Source organism: Phragmites australis, chromosome 23, assembly GCF_958298935.1.
Source record: "Phragmites australis chromosome 23, lpPhrAust1.1, whole genome shotgun sequence".
Classification (NCBI taxonomy): domain Eukaryota; kingdom Viridiplantae; phylum Streptophyta; class Magnoliopsida; order Poales; family Poaceae; genus Phragmites; species Phragmites australis.
Window position 1 is genome coordinate 15,925,131 of NC_084943.1, and position 24,484 is coordinate 15,949,614.

The window sequence follows — 24,484 nt, forward strand, 5'->3', positions numbered from 1 at the left end:
CAAGCACCCAAGAACCAAGAGTCGACACAAGCCGCAGGGCGCAATCCCTGCCGAAGAACAAGGAGCATCAAGTTCTTAGTTAGACAAATATTCTTGTAACCAGCAACATCTTGGAGGGACTTCCTCAGGGCAGTTATTGCATCCATACAGGAGTAGGGTATTACGCCCCCGTGCGGCCCGAACCTGTCTAAATTCCGGTGCATTTACTTCTCTTTGCACTAGATCATCATCCCCCACCACCGGCCGTAGCATTTGCATTCACTTCCATTTATTTCTCCGACGAACTTATTCAGGATCATCCCCCCGGCCGAATCTCTAAAAAGGGGTCAGTCGGGATCCCTGCGACAGGAGTTAATCCTCCGACAGCTAGCACGCCAGGTAGGGGGGAACATCCCTGAATCTGTTTGTTTGTTTTCTTCCACAGAAAGAATGGCTGGTGGACATCGCCTCCAGCGTTCCTGCTCCAGTTCCAGCGAGGAAATGCAGCCCCTCGCACAGGAGGCCACAACCACTGCTGCGTCCCAACGGCAGCCGCAATCTGCACGCGCGGCGTTCCTTTCCCAAGGGGACCAAGGCGCTGGGCCCAGCAGGGCCGCCGCCGTCGCCACCGGTGCACCATCCGACCCCCAACAGGTGGTCGAAACTCCGGCCGCCAGGTCCGCCTCTGGGCAGCGTCGGGTGCCTCTCCGGCGTAGGCTCGCTTTCAGCGAGGCCGGCCCCGGGAGCGCGCTGCTTGCGGCGCACGCTCTCCTCAGGCATCCGCCTATTCAGGCGACTTCGGAAACCCCAAAAGGCTGCTGGATCCAAGAAGTTGCTGCCATGGTCGGCAATGCTCGCCGCCAGGTGCTAGCCAAGAATTCTCGCGCCACCACCCAGCGTGGCGCCACTCGAGCCGGCCCATCAACGGGCAACGTTCGCACAGGCCAGGGGGCCTCCAGGCGGAGCGCCACCCCCCTGGCCGCGTCCGAAGCCCAGGACCTCCGCTTGCGCCTCAACGAGCAGAGGGGCCACGAAGATGCGCATGTCACTCTCGAGCGCCAGCGGGAAACCCGGCAGGAGGCCGAGGCTGAGGACCAAGCTTCCTCTTTTCCGGCCCACGATCGCCAGGATTCCCCGACTCGCCGGCGTTCGCCGCCAAGGAACGCCACCCGCGCCACGGGGTACGGCACCGGTTGCCGTGCCTTCACTACTGAGCTCCGTCGGGTCAAATAGCCCTCCAAGTTCCGCCCTGAGCTGCCGGAGAAGTACGACAGGTCCATCGACCCCGTCGAGTTCCTCCAAATATACACTACGGCCGTCCAGGCGGTCGGTGGCAGTGAAAAGGTGATGGCAAAATACTTCCATGTTGCCTTGAGGGGCTCTGCCCGTTCTTGGCTCATGAACTTACCGCCAGGATCTATTAGCTCCTAGGATGACCTCTGCCACCAGTTTGTGGCTAATTTTCAGGGCACGTTCACGCGCCCCGGCTTGGAGTGCGACCTCCATGCCGTCAAGTAGCAGGAGGGGGAGACGCTGCGGCACTTCATTCAGCGTTTCAGCCAGGTCCGCAACACCATCCCGCAGATAGCCCCCCACGCTGTCATCGTCGCCTTCCGGCAAGGCGTCCGCGACGAGCGGATGCTCGAGAAGCTAGGTACGCACGAAATCGAAACCACTGGAACTCTTCACACTGGCCGACAAGTGCGCTAAGGCGGCGGAGGCCCGGGCTTGGCATGCTCCACGCCCCGAGTGCCCCGCCGCCGACCAACCAAGTTCTTCCCGCTCTGATAGGCGGGAAAAGAAAAAGAGAAGAAAGCGCGAAGCCGCTCCTGTCGAACCGGCCCAGGGCCCAACCCATAGGCCGGCCCAAGAACCTGACCACCGGCAAGAACGCCGAGCTGCCACCGACAGACGGCCTGCGCCCGCGAGGGCCCCGGCCAAGGCCCCTCCTAGGGCTCCGGCTCCTGCAAGGGCCCCAGCACCTGTAAGGGCGCCAGCTCCCGCAAGAGCCCCGGCTCCCGCCCAGGCTCCTACTCCAGCGAGGGCCCCCGCTCCCGCGGGGCCCGAGCCAAGCAAATGGTGCCCCATACACCAGACCAGATGGCACGATCTCACGGAGTGTCGTACGGTCGAAGGCCTCATCGAGCAGCACCAGAGGGACCGCGATGAGTCCCGCAGGGGAGGCGATGCTGAGGCCGCCCCCGGCAACGCCAAGCTCGGCTTCCAGGAACCCGAGCATACCATCGCCTTCATCGACGGAGGCGCTTACACACCTTTCTCGCGGTGTGGCATCAAGACCATGCGGCGCGAGGTGTGCTCGGCAACCCCGAGCGAAGAGGCCACCAGGCCCCTGAGGTGGTCGGACGCTCTGATCACATTCAGTATAGCCGACCACCCCTCCAGTACTGCAGGTGTGGGGCGACTACCCTTGGTGGTGTCCCCCACCGTCTGCAATGTCAAGATCGGCAGAGTGCTGATCGATGGGGGTGCAGGCCTCAACCTCCTCTCCAAGGAGGCCTTCGAGAAGCTGCAGGTGCCCTCCAGGCGCCTAAAGCCGTCACTTCCGTTCTGCGGAGTGACACCCGGGCACTCCCTGTCCCTCGGGCAGGTTGAGCTACCCGTAACCTTCGGGAGTCGGGATAACTTCCGCACGGAAAACGTCCTCTTCGACGTCACGGAGCTCCCCCTCCCCTACAACGCCATTCTCAGGCATCCGGCGCTCGCCAAATTCATGATGGCCTCGCATTATGCGTATCTCATGGTTAAGATGCCGGGCCCAGCAAGCCCCATCTCCGTGGCTGCCGACTCCGGCGGCGCCGTCTCCTGCACCGAGCAGTCGTACATGGCTTTGGTCTCAGCCCAGGCCGAGGTCGAAGGCTACCCAGGGGGCCCGGGACCCTCTTCATTCAAACCCCGACTCGCCGCCGACGCCTCTATTCCTACGAAGGAGGTCATGGTGGGCGAAGACGCTTCCCAGGTCGTCCGAATCGGCGGTGACCTGGGCAGCAAATAGGAAAGCGTGCTCGTCACCTTCCTCCGGGCTAACGCCAACGTGTTTGCATGGCAACCATCCGACATGCCCGGGATCCCTAGGGAGGTGATTGAGCACCACTTGGCTGTGCGCCCGGACGCACGCCCGGTGAAGCAGAAAGTCCGGCGACAGGCGCCTGAGAGCCAGGAGTTCATCCGGGAGCAGGACAGCAAGCTCCTCGACACCGGATTTATCCGAGAGGTCCTCCACCCCGAGTGGTTGGCGAATCCAGTTATCGTCCCGAAGGCCAACGGCAAGCTCCGCATATGCGTGGACTACACCGACCTAAACAAGGTTTGCCCCAAAGATCCTTTTCCCTTGCCCCGCATAGATCAGATTGTAGATGCAACCGCGGGATGTGATCTTTTGTGTTTTTTAGATGCAAACTCTGGGTATCACCAGATCCGCATGGCCATAGAGGATGAAGGAAAAACTGCTTTTACCACCCCGGTGGGGACTTATTGTTATATGTCAATGCCTTTTGGTTTGCGCAATGCTGAGTCTTCCTTCCAGCGCGCTATTCGCATCACCCTTGATTCGCAGGTTGGCCGCAACGTCGAGGCCTACATCAACGATCTCATGGTCAAGTCCCGAGACCGCGCCACCCTGCTCGACGACCTTGCCGAGACTTTCAACAGCCTCCGCACTACCCGACTAAAGCTCAACCCCGAGAAGTGTGTCTTCGGGGTACCCGCGGGCAAGCTCCTCGGTTTCTTGGTTTCCAGACGAGGAATCGAGGCCAATCCAGAGAAGATCCGGGCCATCGAGCAGATGCGACCCCCGGCTCGACTCAAGGAGGTCCAGCATCTCGCCGGCTGCATGGCGGCCCTCGGGCGCTTCGTCTCCAAACTTGGGGAGCGGGGGCTCCCCCTCTTCAAGCTTCTAAAGAAGACCGGTCGTTTCGACTGGACGCCGGAGGCCGAGCAGGCCTTCCGCGATCTGAAGAAGTACCTCACCTCACCACCCGTGCTGGTGTCTCCATCCGAAGGCGAGCCACTACTACTTTACGTATCAGCCACTCCTCAGGTCGTAAGCATGGTGCTGGTGGTGGAGCGCGACGAGTGCGCGGGGCCAGGTGCTGGGTCCCAGCTCCCGGCCGCCCCCGGGCACTCCCCAGTCCTCGCGGCTCCCCCCGAGCAGGGGGTCGAGCCCAAGCACTTGGCTCCCCCCGAGCAGGGGGTCGAGCCCAAGCACTCGGCTCCTCCTAACCAGGGAGTAGAGCCCGAGCACCCGGTCAGCCCCGACCACGCCACCGAGCTTGGGGGCTGCAACAGCCCCTCGGGTGAGGCCACGGTCCGGGCCCATCGGTACAGCGACTGGTGTACTTCATTAGTAAAGTCCTCCGGGAGGCCAAAACAAGGTACCCCCAGGCTCAGAAGCTGCTCCACGCCGTGCTCATCACTTCCCGGAAGCTGCGCCACTACTTCCAAGCGCACAAGGTCTCAGTGGTTACCACGTATCCACTAGGGCCCATCCTCCGGAACCGAGAAGGCACCGGGCGCATCGTCAAGTGGGCAGTGGAGCTGGCGGAATTCGACCTGCACTTCGTCAGTCGCCAGGCGATCAAGAGCCAGGCACTCTCTGACTTCGTGGCAGAGTGGACGCCCGTCCCCGAGGTCGTCCCAGAAGAGTTTTCTGCATATCCCGAGCATGATGTGCCCGGGTACTGGATCATGCATTTCAACGGTTCCCTCTCGCTGAAAGGTGCGGGGGCTGGAGTGGTTCTCACCTCCCCAACAGGTGAAGAACTCAGGTACATCGTGCAGCTGCAGTTCCGCGCATCCAACTACATGGCGGAATATGAAGGCTTCATCGCCGGTCTCCGAGCCGCGGTGGGCCTCGGGATCCGTCGCCTCCTGGTCAAGGGAGATTCCCAGCTGGTGATCAACCAAGTATCCAAAGAGTACCAGTGCACGGATCCTCAAATGGCGGTGTACGTGGCGGCAGTCAGGAAGCTGGAAAAGCACTTCGACGGCCTGGAGTTGCGGTACATCCCTCGCCGCGACAATGCTCTGGCCGACGAGCTCTCCCGCCTGGCCTCCTCCCTTGCACGCTTCCTTGCCGAAGTCTTTGAAGAAAGACTCGCACGGCCTTCCGTCCTGCCTGCCGAACAGGACGAAGGGGAAACCTCGAACTCAATTCAGGGGACCCCGGCGGTGCCCTCAGTGGGAAGCCCCGTCAGGGTGCCACCGACCGGCGAGTGCGCTGCACTTGCTGAATGTTCTCAAGATGCCTCGTGGATGGACGACATCCGAGGGTACTTGAAGGAAAAGTTCCTCCCCGGGGATGAGGCGTCTGCCGAAAGAGTTGCTCGGCAGTCCAAACACTATGCCATAGTAGATGGGGATCTCTACCGGCGTAGCGCAGGCGGAATTCTCCTGAAATGCATCTCCCGGGAAGAAGGCGGCGAGCTCCTCGCTGAGGTCCACGAGGGTGAGTGCGGTGGCCATGCATCATTCCGCACGCTGGTCGGAAATGCCTTCCGGCAAGGTTTCTACTGGCCTACAGCCCTCCAGGATGCTTCTGAGCTGGTCCGGCGCTGCAGAGCGTGCCAGTTCCACGCAAAGCAGATTCACCAGCCAGCTCAGGCTCTTCACACCATCCCCCTGTCATGGCCTTTCACGGTCTGGGGGCTGGACATTCTGGGTCCATTCCCCCGAGCAATCGGGGGCTATGAGTTCCTCTACATCGCCATCGACAAGTTCACCAAGTGGCCGGAGGCGGTCCCAGTCATCAAGGTGACCAAGAACACTGTGCTCCAATTTATCCGCGGCATCACCAGTCGCTTTGGTGTCCCGAACCGGATCATCACCGACAACGGCACTCAGTTCACAAGTGCCCTGTTCCGGGACTACTGCGAAGACCTCGGCATCAAGCTCTGCTTCGCCTCCGTCGCTCATCCTCGGAGTAACGAGCAAGTTGAGCGCGCCAACGTGGAGATACTGAAGGGACTCAAAACCCAGACCTATGACGTGCTCGCAAAGCACGGGAAGGGATGGGTGGACGAGTTACCCGCCGTGTTATGGGCCAACCGGACCACGCCAAGCTGCGCTACCGGGGAGACTCCTTTCTTCCTCGTGTGTGGCGCTGAGGGGGTCCTCCCCTCCGAGCTCACACTAGGCTCCCCTCGGGTGCATGCATACTCTGAGGGTGAGCAGGAGCAGTAGAGGCGCGACGACGTCGACTACCTGGAAGAGCGCCGGTGGCGCGCCATCGTCTGGGCAGCCCGCTACCAGCAAAGCCTACGGCACTATCACCAGCGCCACATCCGGGCACGGTCCTTTGAGGTGGGGGATCTAGTTCTCCAACGTGTCCAGTCGCGCGAAGGAAAGAATAAGCTATCCCCTATGTGGGAAGGTCCCTTCACCGTGATCGGGGTCCCGCGGGAAGGTTCTTTCAAGTTGGCGGCAGAAGATGGGCAGCCGCTCCCAAACCCGTGGAACATCGAGCACCTGCGCAGGTTCTACCTGTAGATGGCCATGCTCGCACCTCAGGTTAACCAGGCCGGGGGCTCCCCCCCCGCCCCCCCCCCCCCCCGCCCAAGTTGACCGGGGGCTACCACTAGCTGGGTAAGTCACCCAACCTTGTAAAAAATTGTCAATTCAGTATGAATGTTAATATGCAATCGTGTGTCAATTTCGTTCTTTCTGGATTCCATATGTTTAATCTGTCTGGTGAGATGCTCGATTGTGCGAGAAAAGTTCGCTCTCTCATTTTCCCTGTTGATAAAAGAATCCCGATCGGTATGCATGCGAGCGGTTGCCGCTGACTTACGTCTGATGTGGTAGGCCGTGGTGTTCGGTGTCGTGGCAGGCTCCCAGGCACTACCGAGTCCCTGGGCGCTCTGGGTAATCCTATCGCTCGAGCTAGGCCCCAGGGGCGGGCTGTCGGTGCTCGGTCTGGTCTGTTATACCCGGGCGCCATCGAACCATAGGACCTCTGGGTTATGCCTCTGCCTGCTCTTGTTCGCCGGTCTGGGTATTCAAGAGGTCTCGGGTCGAAAACGAGAGAAGTCTATAACGAGTACCGCACTAATAGAGCGCACCAAGCAAGGATTTTCTCCATTTTCTCTTAAGTCACAGATCGACAATCAAAGCAAAGGCAGCTCGACCGCGAGGGCCTTGATGCCTAGGTCGCTGCTCGGCCCTAAGGGTCCCTTGGTGGTCCTACCGCTTAAGCATGAGCGGTCGAGATCACCCGACCCCGGGCTTCTCGCGCGCCCCTTGATGCTCGGGCGCCCTGGCTGAGGGAACCAAGTCCCCGGGCACCCCGAGCTCGGAGCGCACGCCCCTCCTGGATCGGATTGGCCGAAAGGCCGACAGCTGTCCGGTGAGTGGTTAAATTCAGACGAATTTACGTTCAAATAATATTTTGTTCCCGAGTCGTCCTCGGGGGCCCTCGTATTCTAATCTGCCCGGTGAGATGGTCTCCTCGCGCACAAAACCCTACCGTGTGTCCACTTTTTCCTAGAATGACAGAACGGTCCATAGAAAGATGTACCGTACGTGCGGTAATGTCTGACCGAAGTCTTTCATGGTGGTCGTGGTGTTCGGTCCGCTTTTAAGGGCCCCGAGCACTACCGAGTCCCTGGGCGCCCTGGGTAATCCTATCGCTCGAGCCACTCGAGTAGTCCGGAGCCTAGGCCTCAGGGGCGGGCTGTCGGTGCTCGATCCAGTCCGTCCTAAGCCCGGGCACCACCGAACCATGGGGACTCTTGGTCACATTTCCGCCCGCGCGTGTCTCCGGTCTGCTGACTGAGTGGTTGCAAGGTGGAAAAGTTTTCACCAGTTATGGCGTGCTCCGTGCTGGATCGACCTATCTCCCGAGCAAGGAAGTTCGTGTCTTTGTCTTTTGACTTAGCCGATGCGGACTCGCGAGGGCTCGGGGGTTGAACGCACCGAGAAGGACAGTCGGGATGACATCATTCTCGAGGAAGGAAAGGTCGGATCAAACCGACTAAGTACTCCTCGGGGCATCAAGGCAAAACATCAGAAACAACATCAAACACTCAGGAGAATACCGGACTTGCAAGCCCAAAGAAAAGCTTCCATTATATTTACAAAGGGAATACAGGCATTTCTAAGGGATCACTCCCGTATTTACATCAAGACAAAAATAAAAGAAGAGAAAACTACTAAAAAAAGCCTAATCGGAGGCGGAGTCGGCGTCGGCGTCGGAGTCAGAGTCGTCACGGCCACCACCGGGGGCTGGTGGCGGCGGCACTTCCCGCCTGAAGCCGGCCGCCACCTCGGCAGCGGTGCTCCGAACCGCTTCCAGGGCGGCCTCTCCCTCGGCTTCGACTACTCCTTCCCGCGCTGGCTCCAGCGGGAAGTTTGAGTCTCTGCTCCGGTAGCAGGCCAAGACGTGCTCGGCCACCGCTTGGGCCAAGCCGCGCCCTTCCCGGGCGGCAAGCTCCTGGACAGCCCAGGGCAGCGCCTCGAGGCGCTCGCAGACTTGCTGGAGTCCCAGGACGTATCGTCCGGGAGCGTCGCCCTTCTTGTCCATGACGAGTCACCCAAGGCCGGCCCTCGCCACGAACCGCCGCATCCACCAGAGTAGGTCCTCCAACATCAGCTGCCGGTTGACACGCGCGACAAAGGCAGCCTTGAGCTTCTCCTTCGCGATCCGCAGCTGCTCCTCGAGTCCCTGGCCCCCGGCCGCGCCAGAAGAGCTGGCGTCGGGTGCAGGGCCGGCGGCTTGCTTCGCCTGCGCCACCAGTTCGGACAGAGCCCGCTCGCGGGCAGTTAGCTCTGCCTCGTGCTTGGCGATCTGCTCCTCCCTGGTAGCGGCCGCCGCCGCTGCCTCGGCAGCCTCACCCTCTTGGCGGGTCAGCAAGTCCTCCCGGGCGCCCAGGTCCGCCGTCGTAATCTCGGCGTCGAACTCCCAGATGGCGACGTCCTCCTCCCAGCGTTCGAGGTCCCCTTCGGTGTTTTGGAGCTCCGCTGCCCAACGCTGGAAATCGGTGCGAGCCCGGTCGGCCTCGCCCTCCTAACGGGTCAGGTCAGCCTCGAGGACCTCCGCCGCCCACTCGCGGCTCGCGACCGCCTCCTCCCGCTCCTGCACCTGCCTCTCCCTGGCGAGGGCCTCGGCAGCTTTCTGCCGCGATGCCTCAGCCAGGCAGGCGGCGTCTTCTCGCTCCCGCGCGACCTCCGCGCGGGTATCCTCCAAAAACTTCTGCTCCCGCGCGGCAGCCGCGCGGGCCTCCTCCGTTGCGTGTTGTTCCTCCTCGTTGGCGGCGCGCTGCGCGGCGAGGCGGGATACGAAGGCGTGCCAGGCGGTCGCAAGCTGCGCCCTCTCCGAGTCCAGCTTGGCGCGCTCTGCCTCAAGCTGCTCCTCCTTCACATCCGCCGCCGCGCCCAACCGCTCGACCGCCACCTGGACGCACTCAATCGCGACCAGGAAGGGGTCGGCAGGCCGGCCGGGCGCCGGTTGGGCGCTGGTTTCCCCGCGACCCTCCTCCGGGGGGTTTTGGGTCCCCGAAGGTTGCAGCTCCATCATCCGCCCCGGGCTCGGCACGCCCGGGGTAGGTTCGATCGGCGCCGAGGGCTCGGGCGACGGCTGCGTCTCCGCCTCGGCCGCCGCGTCCACTGGCCCCGACACGGCCGCCGCTTCCGCCATCCCCGCCTCGGCCGCCGCTTCCGTCGTCCCTGCCTCCATCACCGCGTCTGCCTGCCTCGGCTCCGCTGGCCAGCTTGGCTCGGGTGCTGGCGCCGGCGCCGGCGCTTCTTGAACCTCGACGGCGCACGTAGGTGGCCTGCAGGAGAAAGACGAAGATCAAAACCGAAGCTTAGTTCGGGCGAAGCGCGCCCAAGAAGGAACGAAGAATGAAACTTACGCAGTCGTAGTCCCCCGGTACTGCCATTTGGCCGCTGGGATCCTGAACTCCGGGCCCGACAGCGCCAGCCCGGAGTCCTCCCTTCTCCTCTTCCGCCGGGGGCTCGGCGGGGCCGCCGCGCGGTCTCCGGGCGCCGGGTCAGGCCCCATCCGAACGAGGCACGGCTCCAGAACCGGAAACGCCGCCGTTGCCGATGGCAACGATGGGGACTCCAGTGCGGGAATGTAGAGTCGGGGGCGCTTCCCCCGGTCCTCCGGCGCAGCCGCCACTGCGCTATCGGCGGTGCCTCCTTCTCCGATGCGGCGACTGCTGCCCGCAGCAGCCCCACCGCTGGCCTGCGGCTCGCCGCTCGCGGCGCCCGGACCACCGACCCGCACCGGATTGCTCGCAGCCCCCTCGCTGGCCGCCTCATCCAACCCAGGGAGCTCGGGGCTCCGGCTCCTTGGCCGGTCGACGAGCCCCTGGGCGTCGAATTTCGGGAGCTTCGCCTGGATCACCGCGCGCTCGGGGTTGGCGTAGAGCGCCATTTCCCTCCACGGAAGCTCCGCCCAGCTCATGTCCTCCACGCCGGTGACCACCCGAAGCATGCCCCTCAGCTCCGCCGGGCCCAGGTCCTAGCTTGCGCCGATTTGGGTCCGGGTGATGTCTTCGGGCCCCGTGTAGAGCCAGCAGGGCCGGACCCGCTCCCGCAGGGGCGCCAGGCGGCGGCGCAGGAAGTCTGCCACCACCATCACCGAGGTCAGCCCGGCGTCGCGCAGGAAATCGATGCGCTCGAAGACCGGCTCCAACCTCGCGTCCGGCGGCGGTGGTGCCTCCCACGTCGATTTCTGGGGCTCCGCCGCCACCTCCGGCAGGGCGAGGCGGTCGTGGGGGTCAACGTTGACGTAGAACCAGTCCCGCCGCCACTCCTCCCATTTGCTTCGCAGCACCGGGGGGATGTACCGCTCCCCCATGCCGTCCCGTAGCCGAAGGTTGCAGCAGCCTGTGACGTCCACCGTGGAGTACCCTCTCTTCTTCCCGGCCGACCGTAGGGCGAAGAAGTGCCAAAGAAGCGTTACCGACGGCGCCACTCCCACGAACATCTCGCAGAAGTGTGCGAACACCGCCAGCACGACGACGGAGTTGGGGCTCAGATGCACCAACTGCACGCCGTAGGTCTCGAGAACTTGGAGGAAGAATGTTGAAAACGGCGGAACCAGTCCCGCCGCCACGAAGGACGTAAACAGGATGATGCGCCCGGGGATGGTCGTCGCTGGCGGGAAGCTCACCGGCGTCACCTTTAGGGCCCCCTGCTGGCCCTCGGGGACCAGCAGCTTCCTGACCTTCTCCGCCGCCTCCTCGTTCCTCAAGCGAGACTCCGGCAGCACGCCGTCCGGAGTCCTGTCGCGGCGGCTTCCCCCAGCTCTCGGCATCTCGTCGGAGGGGGAGGTTGTCTGGGTGGTGGAGAGGAAGAGAGAGAAGCGCTCTGATCGCCTAAGGGATTCTAAGGGCTCAGGAGAGCGAAGGAAACAAGAGCAAGATCGCAAGATGGCGTAAAGAGGGGGGCGGATCGATCCCCCCCCTTTTTATACCTCAGAGAATTCAAACGTCTCCTGCCAACGGTGCACTCGGCGGGACGGTTTCCACGATCGACGCAACCGCCAGGCGAATCTCCCACTGGTTGTGCGGCATCAGCGGCTGCCAGGCGTATTTTCCTCGATCTGCATGTCAGCCGCGCGTGCCGCCCGTCCCGTTGTCATGCCCTTCGGGAGTTGTGTGGACGCGCGTCCATTCGTCTCCTCGTTGGGCCATACCAAAGGCCCGAATCTAAAGGGCCACCCCCTGAAAGCTTGCCACGTGGCGTCCACGCCTGCTCCGGCCTCGATTCGCGATGAAGGGCCCATCCACATTCTCCGTGCCATCGCCTGCCAATAGACCTGGGGGCTACTATCGGTGTATCAAGAACCGGGGGTCCCTGAGTCCCGAGGCCAGACCAGCCACCCGCCACCTGGCGCCATCCCACGAAGTCCCTCCTGTAGAATGAGAAAAACTCAAGTCCCGGGAGAAGGTGCCCGGGGCCACAGTCCGTGGTTCCCGAGCACCCCAGTTCCCCGATGATCCGCAGAGTCTAAGCACCGGGAAGAAAGTGCTCGGAGAGGTGCCTGGTCGCCCCCGAGCACCCTAGTCCCCCGACGATCAGAAGAGATAAGTCCCGGGAGAGAGTGCTCGGGGACTGCATGCGGTAGCTCCCGAGCGCTCGGTTCCCCGAGGGTCCATATGAAAGTGCTCGGGAGAGAGTGCTCGGGGCTGCACGTGGTGGCCCCCGAGCTCTCGGTTCCCCGAAAGATCTGTATAAGAGTGCTCGGGAGAGAGTGCTCGGGGTTGCACGTGGCAGCCCCCGAGCGCTCGGTTCCCCGAAGATTCGAGCAAGAGTGCTCGGGAGAGAGTGCTCGGGGAGGCAAACAGTACCCCCGAGCACTCGGTTCCCCGAGGACCCAGAAAGACCCCCGAGGGACCCACCGATGAGGTGTCATTCAATCAGAGGCCTGAGGCCGCATTTAATGAGCGTGCGTGGCCTGACATCCCCAAATGCTCCAGCCGCGGTGTTAGTTCCTGCCATGTTTTGGCAGAGAGGCGTGGGGCTATTAATTGCACAGGTCCCGTCCCGTATCATCCGGCGTGTCTCGGGATAACATCACAAGGATCAAAGCGTTCCATCTACCGCCCTGCTGTGGCAGAGGAACAAGACAGGGCGGGCACACCGGGCTGCTCTGAGGCTGCCCAGTGGGCCCTCTCCACGGCGCCCGTTGCCAGGGCGTTTATGGTGATAGGTGACCGGGCGTGCGGCATTTTCTCCACCCCCCGGTCACTTCACCCAGAAGAAATGATGACGCCTTTCCCAGTCACGGTGCCTTGGAACTTGTGCCCCCCTCCTTTCCGTTCGGGGCATGTCGCAGCCAGCGAGTGCATAAAAGAGCCGGCGGCACACAGAAGAAAGAGGACACACACAGAGAGCCCAGCCCAGAAGACGCACAAAGAAAAAGAACCCGAGCCCAACCAATCGAACAACCGAACAAGAAATCGCAAGCACCCAAGAACCAAGAGTCGACACAAGCCGCAGGGCGCAATCCCTGCCGAAGAACAAGGAGCATCAAGTTCTTAGTTAGACAAATATTCTTGTAACCAGCAACATCCTGGAGGGACTTCCTCAGGGCAGTTATTGCATCCATACAGGAGTAGGGTATTACGCCCCCGTGCGGCCCGAACCTGTCTAAATTCTGATGCATTTACTTCTCTTTGCACTAGGTCATCATCCCCCACCACCGGCCGTAGCATTTGCATTCACTTCCATTTATTTCTCCGACGAACTTATTCAGGATCATCCCCCCGGCCGAATCTCTAAAAAGGGATCTCTCGGGATCCCTGCGACAGGAGTTAATCCTCCGACACGGAGTATCCGGTGAACACAGGAGACTCTGGTCTTTTTATCAAAAAGAATAAATGTTAACTGAGACACCCCTGCCAGAGTCTCCCTCGGAGACTCCGGTTAAAACAATTTCTCCTACCGGAGTATCCGATGAACACCGGAGACTCCGATCTTTTTCAATAAAAATAAAGGCCTAACCGATCGACCTCTGGCGGAGTCTCCCTCGGAGACTCCGGCCTTAAAACTCACCAACTACCGGAGTATCCGGTGAACACCGGAGACTCCGATCTTTTTAACAAAAATAAATCGGAACCGAGCACCCTCTGTTGGAGACTTCGGACTAATTACTGAGTACCAGAGTATCCGGTGAACACCGGAGACTCCGGACTCAGTGAACTTTGCAAACCAACCCGGTGTCCGTGGGTGAGTGTGTCTCTCAACTTATTGGTTCTAAAGGATATCTTGAGCATTGAGACATTAATCAAGCAATCAAATGCAACCCTCTTAATAGAGCGGCTATCCTAGACTCAATTTCAAAAATAAAAGAATTTCAATCCTATTGAGTACTCCTAGTTGCTTCTCCTTTTTTTTTCGAAGGGCGTCAAACGTCATATGTCTTCTCAATTTAGACTTAGACCTGTTCATGACTTAGATAAACATATTAGATCCTTAATCGTTTTGTCATCAATAAGCCAAAACCCACTTAGAGGGCCTAGATGCACTTTCACCTTTCCCTGCGCCGGACCAGCCCACCAAGACCCTCTTCCCCGCTTCCCTCGCTGGCAAGTGGGCCGCCCGCCCGCCGGCTCACCTTCTTCTTCCTTCGGCCGAAACCGAATCGCCCCCAAAATTTGCACACCTGTTTCAAATCCCGCCGCCCCAGTCCGTATCTCTCCAATTAATGTGCATGGCCATGATCCTCTCCCTTCTTCTCCCCATTTCCGCCCATTTTCCCCTTTGATTGCTCTCTAATCCGTTGAAAACCGAAGCTTTTATGGCAATTAGGGCTGCCGGCCATTTCTCCTAAATCCGGCCGTCCCTCTCCCTCCCTCGGCTATTTAAGCTCACCCTCGCCACCCTTGCTCCGTTCCCCACCTGAACCACCTATTTTCCCATTTGTTGGCACACGATTTCGAGTTCGCCGCCGTCTCCGCCATTTTCACCGGTGAGAAGCTCGCTGCCGCCCCAAGTTCGGCCGTGCCGAACCCCTTATGATCTCGTTCTTCGCTCTTTCGTGTCACAGGTCCCCGTGCAACGCACCCCGATGTTGTTTGGAGCCTTTCTCAACGTCGTCGGTCTCCGCACTGAGTTCCAAGCGCCGCTAGCCTTCTTCTCCATTGCTGGCCTCCTTCGGGTCTCCCTCCGCCGCTGTCGAGCCATGGTAAATGCTCACCGCGAGCTCCTTGTTCTTTTGCCCTTTGTCTCGTGAAGAACCATGGCCGGATGCTCATTCCGACGCATCTCTAGCGAGCTCCGGTGCCCTGCCGCCGTCGGCTGCTGCCACCCTCCTATATAGCGCCGCCGGCCATAGCCCCTTTAAAATCTGACCGTTGGATCCAAATCCGGTGGTCTAGATCACATACCACTTGGATTATGATGTTTGGTCCACCGTGGACCGATGGAGTTTTCAGTAGAAAAACAATTCAGCAAATGATTTATTGCGTCATAATTCAACTTTTCAGTATAAAAATAATTCGTTTTATTCTCATAATTCAAGTAAATTTTGCAAAATTGCCCCTATAACTTCATAAGCTTATAACTTTTTGCTCGTAGGTCCAATTTGGGCGATTTTCACGTCCAAATGTTTGTAGTGATGTGTAAAATATTTTTATAGGGTTTTTACATAGATTTAGCACTGTTTGGTGTACTGTTCTTAGGTTTTCCTTTGTGTGTGTTTTTTCTGGTTTGTCGATTAGGAGCTGAGCAGTTCGGCAATCTCTAAGACCAAGCGTTCGATGTGAGGAACCGTCCAAATAGTATTCTAATTAATCATCAGGAGGATCATTATTCATAATCACAACCTCGACGATTAACCAGAATACCATTCCGGTAGTCCCGGCACGTGTTTTGTGCCCAGGATCAGAACACATGCCTTCCAACTCAAATATCACAACACAGTTTAATAGAGAGCAAATAATTAAACTGGATTACCATTATTAAACATGCAACTGCTTCCACAATTTACAACAAAAGAGGAATAACAATAACTAAGCAGCGGAAGAAAAAACCTATACAACAAAATAGTATGGAGCCGTATGCCCTTAGGCTCCATACCAAAAGCGCCGGAGTTCGGAGTAGAAGGTGCTACTCCTGCCCGCCACTCTGATCGGCAGGCACAAAGTAGCCGAACATTGCCTCTCCCTCGCCAACCTGCGAACCTGAAAGCAACTTAAGGGCAGCACCCCTTAGTACGAAGGTACTAGCAAGTCTTACACAGTATGAGTATATATATTCTCGACTCCAAGGATCATGCATTTGAAGCTGTAGCAAGGATTAAGACATGTTTAAGTTCATTAAGCGGTAAGCAACCTAGACTCTAGGTGTAAGCAACTGACTTAACCAACCACCGACTCAAACCCTGCCAACCAACTGATCAGAACAGATATATGAACAACAAGTGTATAAAAGCAAACCATTCTCACCAAACCACCAACCACATACCGACCAAACCAACCCAATCCAACCATGCCACAACCCACATCGAAACTCTACGACCAAAACATGGGCGCTCGGTGGAGATAAGCGATAGCGATGCTCATGACCGAGAGCGCGGCAGTTCGAACTGATTATACACCCTGCAGGGGATACTCCTGGACCCACACGACACAGGGACCATACGGCTTGTGCCACCCGCTAAGATGCACACAAGGGGGTACCCGTGACAACCTTTCCCAACCAGGCCCAACCATGTGGATCAACCATAGCTCGGCGAGGCGGTATTAGAACTACTCCCCGAGCAAACTAATAACGCTAAAAGCCCGGACTCAAACCGGACTCACACCGTCTATGACGAGGCCCACATGACCACGTCTGCGAAGGTAATCAGCTCGCCTACCATTATATCAGCATGTGGTGAGTAAGGTATGTGCTAAAGCCGACTACACCGATGATCGGTGCTTAACCGGTGCAAGCGGTCTACGGTGTCCGGATTCCCTCCCCGAACTGCCTGAGGACTCCTCGTGAGCAGATGACACCCCTAACACTGCCCACACCTCGTCTCAACTCACCACTCACCAAACCGACTCATCATCAACACAACCATAAGTGTGAACAAGTAATAAGTCCTAGGCTCGCGACAACGGTGGACGCCGTCGTCGACTTCTACCGGAAAACCTAAGTACCACTAAGCATAGCGAACTAAAATTAGATCTCGATGACACCACTAGGCTCCTAGGAACAACACATGACACGTGACCGAAATGGGATAATGCATCGGCATAGGTTCTACCCAACTCAGTACCCGACACATGCAATGTATACATAAGCGTAGATAACATATTAAATTTTCAAGTAGACACGGTGCAATATGAACGATGCTTGCCTTGCTGCCCTGGATCAGAAAGGTGGGACGCCTCACGATCGCCCACGGCCTCCGGGATCGACAGATCGGCGTTCACAATAGAGAGCAACGCGTGCAATGTAATGAGCACGTATGAAATGCGACCATATAAGAAAAATATGCTCCACAATACATGACAATATTTTTCCCAGATCACACTATCCAAACCAGAATTTTCCAAGTGGTCTCATAAAGTTTAGAGTTCGTACGAATTAACTACGAATTTTACAAGCTATCAGCTATCAGGAAAGCCAGATAAACCGTGCTCGGGGTGCCCGGATGAACAGTACTCACGGGTGCCCGGTGAACAGTACCCGGTGTGCTCGGGTGAACAGTACCCGGTGCGCTCGGGTACTGGTGCTCGGTAAACAGTGCTCGAGGTGCTCGGTGAACAGTACCCAACGGATGAACAGTATTGGGTGCTCGGTGAACAGTACCCGGGGTGCTCGGATGCTCGGGTGAACAGTATCCGGGAGTGCTCGGGGTGAACCGTGCTCGGATGCTCGGGTGAACAGTATCCGGGAGTGCTCGGGGTGAACCGTGCTCGGGGGCTCGGGGTGAATCGTGCTCGGGTGCTCGGGTGAACAGTGCTGGGTGCTCGAGGTGAACAGTACCCCGGCGTGCTCGGGTGAACAATGGGTGCTCGGTGAACAGTACCCGGGGTGCTCGGGGGTGAACTGTGCTCGGATGAACAGTACGGGGTGCTCGGATGAACAGTACCCGAGTGAACATTCTTGTTCAGCTCCAGAATAGCAGCTATTACGAAGGGAAAAATTAGGCTAAACTAACATAGGAGTCTCTCTAAATCAAAGGTAAAAATACCTAGAAGATTGTACAGGGTCTAGATTTTGCTCAACCGTCTAGCAACATGATTCCTAACTCAAATCCACATAAATTCTCATTTGTTCCCAGACTGAAGAACTTTGCAACCCTAGTTCCAGATTCAAGATCTATCCAACCAAAAATGAGCATACTTGCCATGGGAGCCTAGCAGACTCACCCAAGGTCCTTTGCTGAGATTGGTGACCGCCAGTTGAAGGAGGAAACGACGAAAAATGGCTCGGAGAAGAGTGGAAAAACTGCTGCTTCCTTGCTTCACCCAAAGAACACCAAACAAGTTCAGAACCAGCTCGAATTCCTTTGGGGAAACTGAAAATGAATTGGATGGACGAGTAGTCCTTGAGCTGGTGGTCACGTGAGTACCACATACGTACCTTGATCTTGCTCCCAGAGGTAGGGATCCAAAAGAGGAAAAAAGGGAGCCTAAGAGAGAGAGTGAGAGACAGCCAACTCTAACTTGCTTCCTCAAAAAGCCTTATCTGGTGGAGTGGGTGAGTAGTACGTATGGGCAAGTTTCTTCTTTTTAGGGGGAGAGAGAGTGTTGTTGCCCAGCTATAGAGAGATATTTTCCACCCAAGTGGGCCCCATTTACCTAGAGGAAAGTCCAGACTTACTTCTAGCTCCTTTATTTCTCTTAGTTTTCCTTCTCCCACCTCATTGATTCAAAGTGAAGTGCTCCAGTGACCCAAACTGGAACATGAGGCTGAAATTGCATGTTTTAGGATTAAAACACACAATTACGGATTTCAGGACGTGACATTCGAGGATTTTGAGTAGCACCCCGTCGAAGGCAAGTGTCCTTGAGCATTTTTACCCTATTTTAGGATTTGCAGGTGTAATTTTATCCTTCATTATGCATGCTTATCTAAATATGAAATCCCATGACAGGGTTTACTAGTTTTCCATGAATATTCCTTGTCGCCGTTGTTTATCCATAATATAGAATGGGTAGATATGCTAGTGCAGTCAGGGTTGGAAAAAATGTTAATCTTGACTAATGAATCATGGAACAAGAATCGGGAAAGGGTAATTTTATAGCAACATGGTATAGGGATCGTAACAGGATGAATGGTTTGAAGTGGCGCCTATGGCAGGCTTGTGTTTGTTCCTATGTGGGGTCCTAAGGACCGGTTCTTAATCATGTAACCAAGTTAGATTCGTACAACCACGAGGCCTAAATGGGTACGGCCTGGCCAATTAATTAGCCACCCCTCTGGTTCTGTGGGCACCGTTGGATGGTTATGTGGCACAAGAGGGGGCCTCTGCAGCGATGAAATCGTCTGTTAGCGGTGAAACCTCAGTGGGTGCCTGCAGGTTAGTGGGAGCTTTGTAAAAACCTTGTAGTGAAACCCCGACTCCACACCCGGAAGTGTGAAGCAACACGGAAATCACGACTTGTGGGAAAAGCTGTGCAAACTCTGCAGAGTATAAACTGATTAATCAATCATGCTGACGATCAAGAGTGAACTTGGACTTCTTCAGGATTAGTTGGAATCAGGGTTTGGTCTGGTTGGTTGGGTAGCCGGGTATGGAATTACCTGGTGAGTCTTGGTAGTCGGATAAAATCCGATGAGTCAATCTTTTTGTCACAGTTGTGTCTTCACTTAGTAAATAGGATGCATGTTGTTGGAATCATAGGTTCAGATTGCTTAGTGCGGTTAACCTGTGTCTAAACCTTTCCTTGACTTAAACTCCATATCATGTTTCCCTCCACTTGTGGAGTACAATCTTTGTACTCACACTTGTTGTCCCTCCCTTGCATTCTACCGTTGTTCAGAAGCCGGCAATGAAGCTACTACCTTAGAAGAGGACGACTTCGACCCGGAGCTATTTTTCTAGGCTGTTGTGCCCCCGGTCGACGCCTGTGGAAAATGGAGGCCCCGCAGGCACTGAAGACCTCTTTTCAGTTCTGCTGTGTTTTTCTTCTAGACCCTTGGGTCCTTTTGTAATAGTTTATTATCGTTGTAATCTTGGCACTATGATGATACACTAATGAAGTAAGCACATGTATGAATCTTGATCCTAGCATACATGTGTTGTGCCTAGTTTTGTTCTTTTAAAACTGGATGTTACACTCCAAAGACCTGGAAGTGACACAAGATCTTGCAAAAAAACTTGTGAAAGTCCACGAGCAGTCTTCACAATGCTCTTTCAAGCCAGACAGGGATAGGGATGAGCTCACCTTGGCCCTGGGAAACAAGGAGCATGATGGTCGCACACGAGGCGTTGGGATGATGGGTTGGAAATATGGATTCCCAGGCGACGTCAATAGTTACAAGAGTCGAAAGAGATCCCAAGCAGAGCGGGATGCAGAACGAGAGGCAGAACAAGTTAGGATGATGAAAATGCTTGAACAAGCACTAAAAAAAAGAGAGGGAACATAAAGAAGAAAAAATAGCACAAGCAGTGTACCAAGCCCTCACGCGTCAACGGGGTGCCATTGTGAGCGAACAGGAACAGCCAAAAGCGTCTCCAGATGGTGCGTGCTCCAGCCACGGTGGTCGTCGGAGTAGCTGTGTATCTACATGAGTTTCGGGAGCTGATTCCATCACTTATCTTGTGGACCTCATCACAGCACGGACACCGTGTGAACTACATATTGGTGCTAGGAACATTACCATCAAGGTGGCTTCTGGCGTGGCTTATCCCCGTGGCTCCCATGAACAATTGTACAGACGTCCGATACCGAAGAGCTATGCTGTCGTCAAAGTAGACGAGGCAGTTGACTAGTACCGCCATGTTGAGGTGGACTACCCCGCAGAGGAGGGGCGAACACTATAGGAGAGAACGAGCACACATTCATCGCATGGAAGAAGGCTTACATAGTATTTCCACCAAGGACAGCTCCCGAGAACCCCTACTCTCTAGTACACCTCAGGCCATCGTCGCCTCTTAGATCTCCCTCTCCTCACCCATCTCCTAGAAGAAGTCCACCTCCTCAGCCATCGTCTCAAAGAAGTCCACCGCTCAAGAAGCCAGAACCATCAAGAACCCAGCCATCATCTCGTAAAACACGATCAGGTTTCACAGCATCCAAGCAGACGACATCATCTAAGAAGTCGGTGGTATCTAAGAAGTTGGCGGAACCCAAGGATATCTATTCACTCACTGCTGAGGAAACCAAAAAGATCGTGGATGCCAGTGTCATGTCTCATTTCCATCCTCCACCACCTCCACCGAAGCCTGTTGTGCCTGAAGATGCCGTGAAATTTTTCACGAAAATGCCCAAAGTTAAACAGATGGGGGTGGCTTCAAGAAAGCCGCTAACTGACTATGAACGCATCAGCAAGAAGCAAGCCAAGAGCAAGTCAAGCCCAATCATTAAGGATGCTCCAAGCATTGCAGACTTCCTGGCTGAATCAAGAATAACAGAAAAGAAACTAGCACGGCTTACTGTGGGAGCGAATATCCAAAAATTGGATGTTATATGGTCGTTTGAGTTGACCAAACCTTTGGTCAAATAAGATATAGAAAGAAACCTTACAACTCAAATGCGTCGATTACATCAATGATATTTGGAGCATTCCAAACAGGGTTTTTAGGCGTTCTCCGTAAGATATACAGATGATTATTTCCTCAACGGGGATGGCTCCTTCTAGTTGTATTTCAAGGACTTGTATGAATTGTATAAGGCAGATGCCCTCGACGTGGCTACAGCCAGAGTATAGACTCTGTAAGTGACTTATGCATATAATTCATGTTATATGATCTTGTACCTTGAAATTGCATAGCTAACTTCTCTCTTTCGTAGAAGGAGATCAAGCATGTGGACAAGACTTATATAAGCAAGTGGGATTCATCGATCTTGGGCTTGTGAACCAGAAACTTATAAGGGAGAATCCAGACTTCACCGAGAACTGCTTATTGAAGTGTCTGCTTCACCACAATACAAGAAATTCATACTCTTACCCTACAATTATGAGTACGTGTTTGCACGCCAAGACGTCCTCATTTTATAGGCAACTCGATTCTAGTACTAATTTGCTATAGTGATATATTCTGCAGTTTTCATTGGATCCTCCTTGTCATCCACCCAGACTTGAGCAAGATCATTATCTTGGACTCACAAAAGAGAGATCAGACGACTTACCAACACCTCATCGACATGCTAAACAGGTTAACTCGATCATTTAATCTTCTTAACGATTGCATATAAGTTTAATTGGTATATTCACGTACAGGGCGTACATAAGATACCATAAAAGAGTATCATCTACTTTCCATTTAGGAAGCAATATGATGTAAAAATCGACTTTCCGGTGCGCAGGGAATATTCATGTCTTGTATTTCCTAATGAATAAAAAGATTCAATTCATTCCATTGATGAATCCTTTTCTCTTGAAGTGTATGAGGCAGGCAGTCGGCAATAATCTCTGCGCGTTTTATGTTGTTACTAGCATGCATGCATTCAGCTCGGACGGAGACGTTGTTAGGTTCAATGATCTTAAGGTATGAAATAACATATCGATATATTCTTTTCAATTTCTATACGTGTTCAAGGACTAATTCTTTTGATTTTTCAAATGCAACGCTCGAAACTATGCACAAATACGTTACAACATGCAGAAATACATGCCCTTCAAGAACAAATCGTCGGGTTCTTCTTAGAACATATTATCAACCCAAACAGCGAGTTTCATGAACCGATCATGCAGTCCACGCATCACAGATCTTCAGATGACACCATTCCTTTTAGTAGAGAGTATGCGACAAGGAGGAAGGCTACCAAGGGGCTTGACAACATATTATATTTCACCAAATAACACGATATTAATGTATGTCATTAATTACTATTTATTAATAAATGATATGAATTACTATGTATGATGCAAAGTTGGTATCGATGGGATGGCCTTCCAACGATGATGCGAATGCGAAGGAGGAGCAAGAAGCAGCGGCTAGGAAGCATGCCCAAGAGGAGGATGAGAGGCTGACCTGTCAGCTATGCACTGCGGAGGAGCAAGAAGCTGCGTCCCGTAAGCGTACCCAGGAGGAGGAGGACGAAAGGGTGGCCCATTAGTGTGCTGCAGAGGAGGCCGGGCTCAAACCGTAGAGACGTTCAGGTGTCAGACTTTGATGTCTTTGACATGCTGGCGAGCCTGGAGCTTAGGCGACGCTGCGATCGATCAGGCGTGGCGGGGTCCAATGCTCCACCACCATCGCCCCCCCCCCCCTTGTCCCTGGATGTACACACATCAACAGTCAATAGTGCGGAGACGCGATAGAGGGATACTGGACTAGCTGAACTCGACCGACTTTTTAGGGGTGACCTGTGAGAACTATTATGTATATATGTGTGTTTGTCGATGTTTATGACTTGAAATATGTGTTTATTACTATGTATTAATGAATGTGCTTTTATTATTGATTTACATTAAATATTTGTATCATTGTATGCATGTGTTGAGACAGAGACGGAGAGATCGAGGAGTGAGAGGAAGTACAGAGATGACAGAGAGAGAGAGGAGGGGAGGGAGAAGAGGCAAAACACTACTGGCTGAATCCTTCAACCAGTAGTGATTTCAGGTTTATCACTGCCGGCTCAATCCTTCAGCCGGTAGTGATTTCAAGTTTATCACTGCCGGTCCACCGAGCCGACAGTGATAGTCCACGACTATCACTACCCGTTGTCCACTGCCAGCTCCAAAACCGACAGTGAAAGTGGTTTTAGAGCCGGCAGTAAAGGGGTTTCTGCAGTAGTGATCGTCGTGCTCCGGTCTTGCGGCGCCATTGGACCCTGCGGGACAACTGCATCAACCCGCATAAGTGTATGTGGACTCTACGGCGCGTTATGTGGGCTCACAACGCGGGTCGGCCCAGCGGCTCTCTTGCATCTTTAGATGCAGGCCCAAGTAATTGTATGCTTAGATGACGTCAGCCCTTAACTATACTCTTTGCTTGCTTCCTGTCACTTGTTACGTGATTAAGTGGGCTGGCTGACGGACTCCGACTACGCCGCGTGTGTTTCGCAGGTTTGGCAGGCTCGCGCGCATCTGCCCGCCTGTGCTTTTGCGGCTGGTGCCGATGTGGGGCGGGCAGCTACAACCCGCCCCACTTGCAACGTTTGTGGTGCAGTATTATATCCATTGCTCTGACAAGCTTGGGAAAAAAGATCTTGTGCGAACTTTGGACTGGTGAGCCCGTGACACACTGTGGCTGCCTGGCCTCCTTGATGAGAGACAGACGTCCAAATACGAGGCTTTACCGACGGCGACCGTCTTTTTCTGGGCGGGCAGCAGCAGCAGAAGCCACGCAGCACGTCTGCCTCTGCAAAATCTGCACTGCATGCGGCAGTGTCTGCAACCTTGGGATGGCTCCTGGGTTTCATGAGTCACACAGTCGAAATGCACTTTACAGATCATGCTGTTCCAATTTACTAATTAGTTAAAAATGGGCAAAAATCTAAAATTAGACAATATACGCGACCGTATTTACCGAAATAGACAACATGTTAGCGTATTTACAATTTTAACATCCGTATTCGGCACACCGTGTGTCAAATATGGCACTGTAGCTCATATTCGGCACACGATGTGCCGAAAATAACATTGTAGCACAATTTTCGGCACACCGTGTGACGAAAATGGACTGTAGCACAATATTTCGGCACACGGTGTGCCGAATATGGACTGTAGCACCGTATTTCGGCACACCGTGTGCCGAAATACGGTGCTACAGTCCATATTCGGCTACAGTCCATATTCCGCCCACCACACTCCGAAAATGAACAGTACCGCGCGTGAACAGTAACAGCAGTGCGTTTGAATTTCGTTTTTCCTCTTTTTCAAAACGGTGGTCTTCTGTTACTCCAAAAATGTTAAAACTTTTTTTCCA